At 41.1% G+C, this 13,426-nt stretch overlaps 1 protein-coding gene across 1 annotated transcript in view; it reads left to right on the forward strand.

The window, feature by feature from the left end:
- The window catches only part of LOC129750886 (neuropeptide SIFamide receptor-like), a 430,127-nt gene that overhangs the window by 33,167 nt on the left and 383,534 nt on the right, over positions 1–13,426 (forward strand). The window lies entirely within an intron of this gene.

A 13,426-nucleotide genomic window follows, 5' to 3' on the forward strand; every position in this document is an offset into this window, starting at 1 on the left:
CCAACTGTGTTAGATGAAATTTCAGGGACTATATAGATAAGATGAAAATCGATGTCGAAAAACATGCGAAAAAAAATCGCCTTGTCTCCCGGTAGGACTTGAACCCACATCCTACGCCTTTCCGGGGCCCATGTATTAACATTCTACTACAGGAGACAACCCGGCGTATGAATATTATACTGGTTGAGTGTCGATGTCTATCGGAATAGAGGGAATTGTTCTCCCATGTGATCATCATCATTTTTGGTAGTCTATTTCTATTCCCATTATTTCATCTTACGATAGTTTGACTCATGTTTTGAACATAATTACGGATTTTTTTTGAGGGAGCACTTCCGGTGGTCACAGGAAGTTGCCTGGTACTACAGATTGTGTATTTTGTGATTCCCCAGGGAGGTTTTTAATTAATTTCTTATTTTATGTTTTTTTACAGTTTAAACAAGAAATTTTTCCGTTAAATACACGGGACAATATAAAAACTCAACATGATAACCTTTTGATACAATCCGCGTGCTCGAGCTGAGCTGGGCCAGTATTTCGGTATTCTGTCTCGAGCAGCGATGACGAAAAGTCGGGTCGGAAAAGTCACATGGCAAATCAATCCCGGGATCCTGTCTGACAACAACCACTAGAAAAGCGGACGGAAAAAAGAATGTTAAATCACAGACGAAAGATAGCACCCGGACGACATGAATCCCAACAAAAAGCTTGAACTCCTACAGGGAAAGAAAAATAAAAAGACCGGAAAGCTTTCGCAGACGTGATACACTTTGTGGATGAATCCATCGTTCCACAATGCTCGCCCGGATTCGATTCGGGGAACAGCAAGCAGCATCACGATGGTTGTTGTCGTTGCTGTAACGGATCGGATTCGTGAGCGAGCAGTTGTTGTTGTTGTTGTCGTTGTTGCTGGAAAGCGTCCCGGTCCTCCGTCCGGGTTGATGTCGTTGTCGTCTGTTCGCTCTACGTGATGAATTGCGCTAGGTTTCCATTTCGCTGGCTCTCGCTCCATTCCGGAAAGATGCCCACTCCATCGGAAACAATTTAAATTTTGTGTATACACATTTATCTGCAGCAACAGTACCCCGGGAAAGAAGGAAAATTGAATTATTATTCCTGGGGACTGGTAGATCAAAAGGTAACTCGAGGAGCATCTTAGGAATAATCAATGCACCTAGTGAAGTTCATTATTGAGCCTTAAATAAACAGTTGGTATTGTTGTATTTTTAATATTGAGTACAAGGTAAAACGTAAATTTGGCAAATATTCATTTAGAACCAAATAAATCAAAACAAAACGAAGGATACTTACTTACAACACTTTTCGTCAACTCGTTCTAGACTGTTCATGCATGAATTAATTTTTTAAATGACTGGGGGAGATAAGGGCATAACGAGCACCCGAGGCATTTCTACAAAAGTAAGCATTTTCTTAAATCATTTTTCATGATGATTAGTTTCGTACATCTTAAATATTATTTTTTCAGCAAAATAAAAAGATCTTCTTATCATCTCAACAGAAATTTTCAATAAAAACCAACTAGGTTCTGACAAAAATATAATAATTTTCGAGCACCGGAAAATAAACTCTTATGATCGTTAAATCATCTTGACCCATGGCCGTAGGAACAAGGGGGGGGGGGGTTGCAAACCCCCCTTGCATGAGGCGGTGCTTCCTACGACCTTCGCGTTTTTCTGAACAAAATGTCCTAAAATCTCATTCTAACTTTAGGCTCGTTGAGCGACCCCTTTTCGTGATCCGATCTGGCCCAAATTTGAGATGAAACCTTGTACTAGGCCTTGGACTAATTTGAGCCTGCAGCGCATAACTTTTTCAAATGTCGATTCATTTGGGGCACTCTAATGCAGATGTAACCTCGGTCCTAATGCACAAAATAGATCTTTTATCCCTATCTCTTTTTTCCAATCTATACATTGACCATTAGGACGTGGCCGGCGCCTTTATTGACGTTCAAAGAGAGCATCAGTTGTTTGTTTTATAATGTTTTGAAACAATTTGACCACTAAAATATTAAAAAATGAAATTTTCCTCGACGGAGTGAAAATAATATCTACGCGTTCGTTGCCAACGAATCATGGCCTTCTCTTCTTACTTAGAGTATTTTAGGGTCTATATGGCCCGAACTGTACTTTCTCGACGCGATACAACAGTTAAAGCTAGATACATGAAATTTTCTGACTTTTCCTAAAATGAGAAGCTCTAAAATTTAGCTCTCTCAGCAAAAAAAGTACAATTAGCCGGTAAGGGTCTTATAGACCCGGTTTTTTGTTTTGGTTACAAAATCAAAACTACAGAACCGATTTTCATAAACTATACCATTTTGAAATTGCCTAAATATCTGCTATCAGATAGCTCTTAAAATTTGAGTTTTGATTTTTATACTTTTCAAAAAACGACAATCAAGCCAAAGAGTCCATAAAATGGGTATTTTGCATCAAAGATAAGTCATTTTGTTGAAGTCGTATTGAAAAACTTTATATTAGAGCAAGGTGGGGTAAAAGTACGAGTCGGGTAAAAGTACGTTTTGAGATTATCACAAACCGAGAACAGTCAAATTCAAAACTCTGGTGTGGATTGGTAGACTGCCTACATCCAGACATAATTTTTATTTGGAACAATTGAAAATACTGCGAAAGATTATGTTCGTTCGTACTTTTAGGATTAAAAACTCCGCTGTCAGGATGAATGCTAACTTTCCCGTAAACAAATTTTCTCATTTCATCCGCAAGAACCTTCAAGGGCAAGCGAAGGAAAAACTAATAAACCATTTATCTGATCAGCGGTAAATCGATTTTCACTCACATCCGGGGCAGGACCGCAAATAAACTCGTTATCTGAATGTGAATGTTTCCGCTCGGTTTGGTTTCTGCAGCTCGAAGAAGCTCGTCGTCCATCTTTCGTCAAGCAAACAGCTGGGAAACTGGGAAAATTTTGCTTCCTCACGTTCGTGTTTCTTAAATATTCCGCTGCTCGTCGAAAGTATCGAAGGGTTTCGTCGTCGAAACAAAAATTGAATACCGGCGCAGCAAGCAGCAATACAAATGAATGCGAATCATTCCCAGTTATTCTCTCAACCGTTGAAAGGATCATATGTTTACACAATTGACAAACATATTGCATTCTGTCACGTCTTCGTCGTACCATCGCATCATACCCATATATTTTGACGAATGTCTCCATGCAGCATCCATGGCAAATAAACGATCACACCAAACGAAACGAAACGTTTCACCCGCCCCCTTTAGGATTGCGATTGGATGCGATGAAATCCTGACATGGCGCATCGGATCCTGACTGGAGTTTGATTCCGCTCACCTCGCCCTTTCGGTCGCTTTGTTATTCATATTGGAACCCAATCGAACTCTTTCGGATTAGCATATGTCTCGTGTAGGTACCGCTCTAGATGCGTCGTCTTATCCATGTGCTTTCTGCTTTTGCTTGTCGCTACAACATGCAGAAACTATGTGAAATTGAAAAATAGTACCGGATGCATTTAAAGTTGTCGGAACACCACGACGTAAACCAAAGTGAATTTAAAAGAGTTGTATAACAGGATGCTAAAAGATATGTAGGTATAAATATTGGAGATTATATCTGTTCAATGTATTACAATTAGTCGGAAACAAATATCAATTTCTTCTTTTGTCTCCCCCCTCGCCTCCTTCGATTTTTCCGAAAATCCTGAAGGGGAAAAAATAATCCTTAACAACACTGAAATTTAATACCTTTAATATTACCTACATGACGTCGAACGCGATTTATTAATGTAAATTTACAGGATAAAAAAATGTTGAATTCTTAAAAGCAATCAATTCTAATGACACAAATATAACGTAACGCGATTATTTTTTTGTAAATGTACATCACATATGATGTAAATGAAATGAAGCGTCCCATAAAGGGTGGTGATTCGTTCAAAATTTGGTCAAGGGAAAACGCGTGTAAATCGGTGAAATCGTTTATTTAAAAAATCAAATTAAATTTCTTTTTCAGGTTTAATTAGTATAAAATTCAGGAACAATATTCAGCTAGGCTTCCGCTTTCCAAATCCGAATTGCTGGGTTTTACGGTAAACCCCTGCCATCAGATTTTTTACAGCCACCTTGCCACTGTGGTCCGAAAGGGCCAAAACTGGAACTTTGTAACCAGTAGGTTACAAAATTTAAATTTATTTTTTTGAATCGGCACATTGATTATCGACCATTCACTTCTTCACAATTAAAACCGCAGTTTTGAACACACCTGGGCTACTGGGTGCACTCTGCGAACACGTACCGCGTACCAAGCAGCATGGCTGCTCACGTGGGAGCAACTACGCATGGAAGGAGCAGGACGCATGAGCGGGGAAAAGCGGGAAAATTTGAATAGGGCTGGATTCTTAAAGATAAGCCCAACAATCGATCAGTGGTGCGCCATCGATCATTAGTTGTTTGAACAGGCAAGTGTGTGCATCTTTGTGGAGTGTGAAGTGTACCCACCGTTAGGGACACTTCAAATAATTGAAAATTTTCTTGTCGTCGGTTACGATCGTTCGACCGCACACGCCCGGCCTAGGTGGCCCCAGGAATTCACCTACGTCTGACCGTAAAAGACCAGCGTTTTGTCCTCTGGGGTGCGCCCCATAACCATCAAGGAGGACGTCTCGGGTCATAGATTGACTCTAAATATAAAGGAGACCTTACCCTTCTCGGGCTGGCAACTACCGGTACCGTCCGGAGGCAACCGATATCACCAACGAAGGAAGTGCCTGTAATCTTCACTCCACGCAGCTCGGAATCGCCTTTTTCCGAGCTGTTAAGCCAAGAAACCCAGGACTTACCCCGCCATTTTGTTCTGCTGCGTCCAGCCGAGGTCCGCTCACCAGACGAGCTCTGCCTTCATCTTGGCCAATCCTGGTGGCCTGGTGAAGGTCGTCATCACCGGAAAACATCACCGAGAAAACCATCGATAGTATGTACCCAGAATAGCCCAAATAAAACGTACACACTACACACCCACACCCAATTAATTGTAACATTAAAACCCATCAGAACAAATCAAGTCTTTTTACTGACAGATAGGAAAGTGTCTTGGTAAAGTGAAAGGTTGGTCCGCCCTTTTCCCGCGAAGCCCCTCCAGTTTGCCCAGTAGCGCGCCGACTCTGAGACCCAGGTCAAAGAGTCTCGTGTTACTGAGTTTTGTCGGATAAACTCGTAAGTTTCAATTGGCTCCCAGCCACAAATCGCGAAAGGTAAACGGAGGATTCGATTAGAATAAAAACTATTTAAATTTTTGAACCACTTGGGAGGAGAGTACACAATCCTAGATTGTGTAAGATCCGGTTCATTATCGGACCAGTGACCGTTTTGTTTGATATCGTAAAGTGCAGAAACTTGCACATAAAACGATTGAAAATTGATTACATCGATATTGAAAATTCAACGAGAATCGGGTCATTTTGATATATGCAACATAGAAATAGAGTTTCATCACCTTGAATTTGAAACGGTTTCGAATAAGTTAGAAAATATTTGCGATCCGTTGGAAAATGGAAAGGTCAAGAAGTCTGAGTTACCACCATTCAAGTCTTGATTGATTCACTTGTTTTCCGCTTGGTTAGATTACGAGATTCAATGAAGTTCAATACTCGTGGACTAGAAAAAACGGTTGAACAACTTTTGGCCGATTACTTCTCAGAAGGGGCACCAGAAGCTGTAGAAGCAAAAGTTCCAGATGAGGAAAATTTAGGTAGCGATGACGAAAAGTCACCGAATGAAAGCGAATCTGAAAGAAATCACATAGTAGGGAAAGCAAAAGGATCGGCGGTAGCGATATCCAAACTCGGGTTGAAAAAGAAATGGCCAAGCGTGAAAACTGATAGAATGTTCAAACAAATTCTCGCGTTAGTAGACCAGTGCGTTGAAAAACGTATGAGCGCTTTAAATTTAAACCAGAAGGTTCCAGACAGTAAAGTCAACAAGCCAGGTGCAAGCAATCCAACACCGGTAGAACATTCAGGGCCTAATGCACCACAAGTAAACCAACGAAAGAGGAAGCAATCCAGGCTCGTGGAGTCGTCAGAGTCTGAGGATCAAGAGTTAAATAGCCAGGAATGGTCAATTAGTTCATCCGAAGAGGAATACCACCTCAATAGGAATGAGGATCGTAACAGGGTAGGTCGGGTTAGAACAGTTTCACCACGCAGACCACGCAGACCACGCCCGGTTGCAGACTGGAAAATCAAATATGATGGCAAGGACGAAGGGAAACGTTTGAACAAATTCTTAACTGAAGTAGTGTTTCTCGCGGAAGCTGAAAACATCAGCAAACGAACCCTGTTCAATGAAGCAATTCATCTCTTTTCGGGCGACGTTAGGACATGGTACATGGAAGGCAAAAGAAACGGAGACTTCGGGAAATGGAAACAATTGGTCAAGGAGCTGAAACAGGAGTATCAGCCTCCAGATTTTGATTTCCATTACGAACAACTAGCCGCGCAGAGAAGACAAAAACGGTCGGAAAAGTTCACTGATTATTATAACGCGATCAAGGAAATTTTCAGCTACATGTCGAATCCACCCTCAGAGAAACGAAAGTTTGAAATTGTTTTCCGTAACTTACGATCCGATTACAAAAACTCACTAGTTGTTAGGGACGTTAAAACGTTGCGTTCTCTCCAAATTTGGGGTCGGAAATTGGATTCAGCTAACTGGTACTTGTATCGGAACAGAGATAACGAAGGGAACAATAGATCGAGTTATCAAGCCAACGAAGTAACGGAAAACAGTTCATACAAAAGTTCTAGGTCTCAAAATAGGGATAGACAACCGCGAAAACATAATTCCGAGGTCAGGAAGTAACAGGATTTAAAGCCCAAGAGTTTGGAAAAAAGTCAGCCGAAACACCAGCGTTACAATGACACGCCGCAGGAAGGCAACAGCAGGAACTTGTTAGAGAAAAGGGTGGCGGAATATCGTGTCCCAGACAAGTCGATTTGTTTCAATTGAGCTGGTAAATACCATCATTTTAATGATTGTCGTAAGGAAAGGGAAAGGTTTTGTTAAAATTGCGGTTTTCACGACTTCACGGTTGATAACTGTCCATATTGTGCAAAAAACGGACGCAAGTCGGCGTAGGAGGACGTCGATGTCGACCACAAAAACCTCCAACAGTATTCGTCCCCAGCCAGTCCAACGTAGAGGAGCTCATTCTTCAAATAGAACATGATAATTGTCCGTTCGTAGGTGTCGAAGTCATGGGTGTAAAGATTGTAGGTTTGCTTGATAGCGGGGCACAGGTGTCGATTCTTGGTTTAGGTAGCAGAGCATTGTTGAAGAAACTCAGGTTGCAAGTCCTCAAATCGGAGACTAGGTTGTCTACTGCAGGGGGAGCTAAGTTAGAAGTTGAAGAATACGTTCACCTGCCCGTCACGTTCAATGGAATGACTCGTCTTTTGGTCACACTCATCGCTCCGACACTACAACGGAAGTTGCTGTTAGGAATGACCTTTTGGAATACATTTGGCATCGAACCCCAGATCCTCGAGACAGAAAATTTCACCGTCGGAGAAGTCGAAGCGAATCCTGAAGAGTTTGTACTAAGCACCGAGCAGCGAAGGCAGTTGGAGGAAGTAAAGAAGGAGTTCAAAGTCTTCGAAGAAGGTACTTTCCTCGAAACATCCCACTTGCTTTTACACAAAATAGAGCTGGAGGATGAATTTCGGTCAGCGCCACCAGTTAGGTTGAACCCATACCCCTGGTCACCAGAAGTCCAGAAGCACGTGAATGAAGAGTTAGACAAATGGATTGAAGCTGGAGTCGTCGAACGTTCTACAAGTGATTGGGCCATGCTGATCGTTCCCGTTTTGAAGAAGGCAACTGATGAAGATGGCATAGAAAGAGTGAAGCTGAGAATGTGTTTAGACGCACGAAAGCTAAACGAACGGACCAGAAGGGACGCGTATCCGCTTCCGCATCAGGACCGAATCTTAGGTCGCTTAGGCTCCGCTAGGTTCCTCTCAACAATCGATTTGTCAAAGGCCTTTTGGCAGATCGGATTAGCTCCTGAATCCAGAAAGTACACCGCGTTTCGAGTATTTGGTCGTGGTCTGTTTCAATTCACGCGTTTGGCTTCTGGATTGGTAAACTCGAGTGCAGTCCTGGCGAATTTGATGGATCAGATTCTAGGGTATGGTGAGTTAGAACCGGGAGTATTTGTGTACTTGGATGATATTAACATCGCAAGTAACACATTTGAAGAGCATCTGGCAAGTCTGAATGAAGTGGCTCGTAGACTGCGTGAGGCTAATCTATCCATCAACATGGGGAAGTCGAAGTTTTGTGTTCCGGAGCTACCCTGCCTTGGTTACATATTGTCGAGCGAAGGAATTCGTCCTAACCCAGAGAAAGTAGAAGTGATTGTGAACTTCGAACGCCCTTCATCCGTTAGATCCCTCAGAAGATTTCTAGGGATGGTAAATTATTACAGGAGGTTTATTGAGGGCTTCAGTGAAGTTACTGCACCGTTGACTGATCTATTGAAAGGGAAGCCGAAGTTGGTCAGATTAAACGATCTGGCAGAAGCAGCATTTATTTCCTTAAAGGAACGGATGATTTCAGCTCCGATCCTAGTCAATCCTAACTTTGAGCTTCCTTTCACAGTGCAGACCAACGCTAGCGACAGTGCGATAGCAGGAATCCTTACTCAGGAACATGATGGGAGAGAACACGTGATAGCTTATTTTTCGAAGAAATTAACCACGCCTCAAAGATCTTGGCATGCTGCAGAGAAGGAGGGGTTGGCGGCATTGGAAGCAATCGAGAAAAGAGAACGGAGAACTTTTAAAATAAAACCTTTATAACTCTGCTCTGAAAAGAGATAGAGTTTTAATGTTTTCAACAAAGTTTCATAATTTCACATACTCAACAACTTTGTAGTATAACGTGAAGCTCTATCTATTGAAATAAAAAAGTTAAAATTTTCAATTTTTTTTATAGTGGATTTTGACTTATTATTGATACTTTAAAGTTATGGAGCATGTTTGAAGAAACAAATGTTCTGAAGACATTTAAGAGATTAGATGAAAGACAGAGGCGCTAGGAAAAAAGTTCCACTTTTAGGCCTTTCGGACCACTGTGCCTTGTCCACCTTCTTCGCCGCAGAATGCCAATTTGCCTTGAACTGCTGCTCGTCCTTAGCAGTTTTTTGGTCTTCTTTAGGTTCCGCTTGACAATAGCCCAGTATTTCTCAATTGGGAGGGTTCTTGTCCTTGGGAACCACCTGCACGTTGTTGGCAGCGTACCACACCATGGCCTTTTTATCGTAATGGCAATATGCCAAATCCGGCCAAAACAGTACGGAACAACCGTGTTTCTTCAGAAAAGGCAGCAGACGTTTATTCAAACACTCTTTCACGTAAATTTCTTGGTTGACAGTCCCGGAAGCTATGAAAATGCTGCTTTTCAAGCCACGGGTACATATGGCTTGCCAAACCAGATATTTCTTCACGAACTTTTACAGTTTCATGTGCTTGAAAATATCTGCTACCTTTCCCCTTCCTTTTGCCGTATAAAACTCCTGTCCCGGAAGCTGCTTGTAGGCGGCTTTGATGTAGGTTTCGTCGTCCATTACCACGCAGTCAAACTTCGTCAGCATCGTCGTATACAGCCTCCGGGATCGCGCTTTGGCCGTCGTATTTTGTTTATCATCGCGATTTGGAGTCACTACCTTCTTGTAAGTCGATAGTCCGGCTCGTTTTTTGGCTCGATGCACGGTTGTAGACGATACACCCAGCTTATTTGCGGCATCTCGGAGAGAAAGGTTAGGGTTTCGCTTGAAACTACCGGAAACTCTCATTGTCGTCTCAGCAGCTTTCGGTTTTCGATTTCCCTCCGATCCACACTTTAATAACATTTGTAACGGTTGATTTGGCAACTTTTAGTGATTTTGCCAGCTTTGCGTGCGAGTAGCTCGGATTTTCGCGATGCGCGAGAAAAATTTTGATACGCTGCTCTTCCTCCATGGGCGGCATTTTAACAACTGAAGAGTGAATTCCAAAATCAAAATAGGAGCAACATTCTACACACACACCTTCAAAATGAGGAGTGTTTAGGTTTTTTAAATGCAAAATTGAAAGAAATACGTCAAGTTGATATTGACCAAATTTTGACCGTATCACCCTTTATAACCTTGAAATAGCTACATATGATATAAACTTAACAGACAAGACAAACGGCACTCGAAATCTCTTGTTGTGTATAAGTTGCTTAGAGAATTTATTGTGTGTTATTTTTTGTGGTTTTCGTTTCCAGTCCAGCAGCAGTCCACTCTATTTTTAGAATAAGTTTCTGGAGCCATCAAGCAGCGTGATTTATGTTTATTAATTTTGCTTTTATGTAACTAGGATAGCAATACCAAGCTGCAGTTTATTGATGTTGATTTCAAAACATCGGCCTTTTGTTCTGTCATTTATGTCAACTTATCTTACACAAATTTTGTTAAGCTGAAGAAAAATAGAGATCAAGTTAGTACGTAGCACTGAAAATTTTAATATACTCAATCTTCCACCCAATAAGAAGTAGTAATTCATCTTCAACTTCCACTTCCTACCGTTTGTTTGGTGATGATGATGATGATGATGTTGATGGCTTGACGCTTTTTCTGCAGCAGTTATGAAGTGCACGACGAAGACGAGTTAAGGGCTCATTCAATTATAAACTCATTCAATCGAAATATCATTATGTCCGCTTGGTGCAATTCGCCTGCATCAATACCGAATGTAAGAAGAAGGCAGGTAGTATGTTCAATAATATTCCATCGCATCTCTCCCTCGCTCGTAACGCAAAGGCTTCAGGCTCTGTTCTGGGCTGAGCTGGGTTGGCAGACTCCCAGAATGTTCAAAACATCCTACTGTACATCTCATATATGAGGGAATGGAACGTTTTTGCAGCCGGCTCAGCTTGGATTGAAATGGATGCTCCATAACTATCGTCTCATCGCGCTTCATCGTAGAAGTTGGTACGGATATTGGGCAGCACAATACTTTGAGCAATTCCCTGGCGAGGATGTCGATTCAAGTACTGTATGCTTCAATTCCCCGAGTGCAGATACTCTCACTTATATCGGATTCGAGGACCTGTGTCTCTTTTCCGGTTTTCTGCATCCAGGCAGCATTACCACCAGCAAGGAAAGACCGGTCGTCAATCTGCCGGAAAATGGTACAAAATCATTCGAGTGATAAATTTTGCCATTTTTTAGTATTTTTTGCCTTCTTTCATTTTCGTCAGTTGATGACCGGAACAATTCGGACGTCCGTCTGGGCAGCTTCCATCGGGCTCTCAGGAGAGGTGAATGTTCGTCCATGAAGAGTTATTACCAAGGCAACAAAGCTTTGGACCAGAAACTGATGCAACGTCCCGTAAGGATTCAATAGAAACCTCACAAAGCCATTGATTGGTTAATGAAACCTGAAACTTTTCTTCCATGTATGCTTCTATCATTGAAAGGTTGCATTTGGACATCTTATCCTTCCATGATCGTAAGTGAAAAGTTTCATCTTTCTTAGATTCGACAAAAAAAACTAGGCAACCATACAAAAAAAGAAATATTTTCTAAAACAGTTTAAATCTTTTCAATTTGAGTTCAAGTGAATGTTTTGTGCCAACTTCAACTGACAATCAGTTACAATTCGAGCCAGTCAAGGGGTCACGTGAATATCGCGAGCTACAAAACAGCATCACATACAAACATATAAACAGAAAGCATGGAAAAGAGAAAATTTTATTTCAACTTGTTGTGTGTCAACCGACCGTGTTTGATTGAACTTTTCATTCTGCTGTAACGAAAATGATGGTAGCAGGAAAGCGCAGCAAAAATGATTGCCACTCGCCATGGTATGGTTGAGCAGGTTTGATCTAGGTGAAAAGCAATTTTGCAGGAAAGGAGCAGGGAGCAGTTATTCATGAGTGGAGTTTTATTATTGTTACGGCAGTAAGGTTTAACATTTCTGGAGATTTCCGGTGAACAATCGAATGCATCACTCAGAGATGAGTTGTTCCATGTCACCAGTGAAAATTTTGAATTCATATTTTGAGCTAAGGCAACCAGGTCACATGCTAAGTAGGAATATTAAAATAAAAAATTTATAACTGAAGTGAATTTAAAAAAATATGACTCTTATGGGGTAAAATCAAACGAAAGCAATGGATTAGTACCCCAACTTGGATGAGCTACGGAATGGATATGGAACTATTTTAACCAATATTTACGGTCGCCATGGAACGAGGAAATTTATTGAAACGAACTCGAACCTAGCTAATAATATCCTTTTTTAAACCGGTTTGTTCAAACTTTTATTTTACTTATCAGCAGTGTGTTTTGTAGAAGGACTTAAAGAATATAAATACAATATCACTAATTTTTGCATGGGCAGAAAGTAGAGCTCTGCCAAGTCTCTTAGTTTTATTTTCAATATATTTATATTGAACTGGTTACTCAATAATCTCATCAAAAAAAAAATCAAAATAAGTTTTTTAAATTTATTTAAATAACGTTTGTTTAAAACTAATATTCGGGTTTACAATAATTTACATTTTGCATAAACTGGGTTTCGGTCACCGTTCCTTTTATCTTCTCGATTTTCGGTTGATTTTTCTCGGTGATTTTAAAAATAACTTCCATTTAGTTTACGTTTCGGTTTACTTTATTTAAAATTTTCAACCATCTTCAGAACTGTTTAAATAACGGAAAAAAAAAATAAAAAATTAACTTATCAATTAAAAATTTAAAAAATATCTTCTTACACTAAAGCTATTATACGCCTGCTGGGGCAATCAAATTTTAATTTTCGCAGTCACTGTTGTTGCTGCTGCTGCCGCTAACTGTCGACGCTACTACTGTTTTCCGCCTGACTTCCGCGTCGTCTTTTTCTCGTAGCTTTTTCCACAGACCGTTGTAGACACTTGAGATACCTTTGGTATCCTGTTGGATGTTTACCGCTCGATTCTCTCGCATTTTGATGTGTAATTTTTCGGCTATCCGTCGGTGGGTCGTGTTGGTAATTCTCTCCAATATTCTCGTTTTAGAGAAACCAAAAACATGGCCAGGACCGTTGTCTAAAGCGTGTTGCGCCAACCCCGTGGATTTTTGTTTTAGGCGTACGTTATTCTCGTGCTGCTTGATGCGTTTGAACAATGTTTGAGAAGTTTGTCCAATGTACTCGTTACCGCAAGAGCATGAGATGGCGTACACGACATTCGTTTGCTGCATTAACGGTATTGGGTCCTTGAGCTTCGTGAAGATGTTCGACTTAATTTTATCACACGGCTTGGGAGCAGCAACCAGATTGTATCTCCGCAAGATTTTGGCAACTTTTTCAGTCAAACGTGGTATGTACGGGAGCGATACGAAGCGACTGCCGTCCGGTTTA

The sequence above is a fragment of the Uranotaenia lowii genome, chromosome 3 (assembly GCF_029784155.1).
Source record: "Uranotaenia lowii strain MFRU-FL chromosome 3, ASM2978415v1, whole genome shotgun sequence".
Taxonomy (NCBI): domain Eukaryota; kingdom Metazoa; phylum Arthropoda; class Insecta; order Diptera; family Culicidae; genus Uranotaenia; species Uranotaenia lowii.